The following is a 1,850-nucleotide window of genomic DNA, read 5'->3' on the forward strand; positions in this document are numbered from 1 at the left end:
TAATGTGCAATACTCAATGGGTCTCATCCTGTAGTATTTCAGAATAATTATTGTTGAAATGCTGGCAGTTCTAACTTACAAGCAAGTTGTATTATAAAGTTCATTTGTAAGGCACAGAATGTAAAGGTCTGAAAAGACTTCAGAGACCATCAACTTCCCACAACACTATCTGTGTAAACCCTTCTGGAACATCCTTATCACTGACAGATGGTCATTCTTCCTTTGGTTAAAAATGTCAAGTGATCACAAGTTCAGTGATTTAAAGGCAGCCCATTTTGCTTCTGGGCAGATGGAGTATTTATTAAATTTTACATCTGTTAAACTGTTTCCCTATATTCGTGCATTCCTGCTACAAGTATTTATTGAATGCCAGATATGTAAAATACATCAAAATCATAGAACTTACAGTTTAATAGAAAAGACATAGAATAACCAAGAAATAACACAAATATTGAGATGAGTACAGAGATGGGAAAAAACAGGAGTCATTGTTAATGTTTAGCTGGGAAGCATGATATCCTCCACGGTCTCACGAAGAAAACACCCAGAAAAGTACTATTGCATAAAGTGAGAGAAGGGGAGTTAAATGGAGGTTGGGGGGACAGGAATGGAGGATGCCTGGAGGAGGGAAGTGGGGGACAGATTGTTTCTTTTCAGAGGTCAGAGTGAGGAAAATGGGAGGTGTATGTTTGGAAGAGGGAGACAGACAATTGCATTCAAGAAACTGAAAAAAGGGACAAGGTGACTGAAGCAAATGGCAAAGGAAACCAGAGAGGCAGAAAAGGTTGGGCACAATTAGAGCCCTAAAGGTTGTACCTTCTAAATTTGCTACTATTTCCTTCCTAAAGTGACATGCAATACATTTATACCCTGCTCTACATTACAATACACTTGAGTAGTTACCATCTCCACTCTCACCTCTCAGCTGAACAACTATCTCCAATTCCATCTACTATTCTTCACACTGTCACACTTCACTACTCCAACAACCTTCCTCTGCTGTCAAAGCTGTACGTTTTTTAAGCATCCAATTCCTTATATCTTATAAAAAGTTTCTCACCTACCACCCTACAACTTTCAATCCTAAAACAAATAATATATATATGTATATATAAATATGTGATTGCATATATATATTACATAATATATATAATTGCAGCACCCCACTTACCAGTACCAATTTCTGTATTCAGTATAACAGTGCATCTCCAAATTCAGTGGCTTAAATGAACAGTTTATTATTTCTCACATGTCTGAATGACTGATCAGATCAGGGCTCATCTTGAGGCAGCTCTGTTCCTTATGTCTCTCATCCTCCTTGGACCAGTGAGGTAGCCTTGGTAAGTTATTTTTATAGCTATGGCTGAAACATAAGGACAAGCCCAACTATACAAGCACAGTTCATGCTTCTGTTTTCTTTATACCTGTTAATATTTTGTTGGCCAAAATAAATCAAATAAATAAGATCAAAGTCAACAAGCAGGGAAATACACTATACCTTTAATGGGAGTGAAGATGTGGAAGACCACTGTAGCAAATAGATTATATTACATTCTAGATATTCATTTTTATCATGAGTTATACTATGTTTAGATGTTTGGTACTTATGAAGTTCAAGTTCTCTTAAAAAATAATTTTATACTATCTAATGAGGTCAAGCCATCCAACAGTCAAGATTTTGTTTATATTGTCAGAGTGCTATCAGGCTGTAAAGCGCATGTAAAAATGTTAAAAATTCACTAACCATCTTAGAAGAAGAGATCTAACTGTAGAAGTCAGAGACAGAATCGAGAAAAAATGTGGATGGAATTATAATCATGGTAATCAAGAATGCCAGGAGCACGAAAAGA

The sequence above is a fragment of the Balaenoptera acutorostrata genome, chromosome 18, assembly GCF_949987535.1.
Source record: "Balaenoptera acutorostrata chromosome 18, mBalAcu1.1, whole genome shotgun sequence".
In the NCBI taxonomy this organism is placed as follows: domain Eukaryota; kingdom Metazoa; phylum Chordata; class Mammalia; order Artiodactyla; family Balaenopteridae; genus Balaenoptera; species Balaenoptera acutorostrata.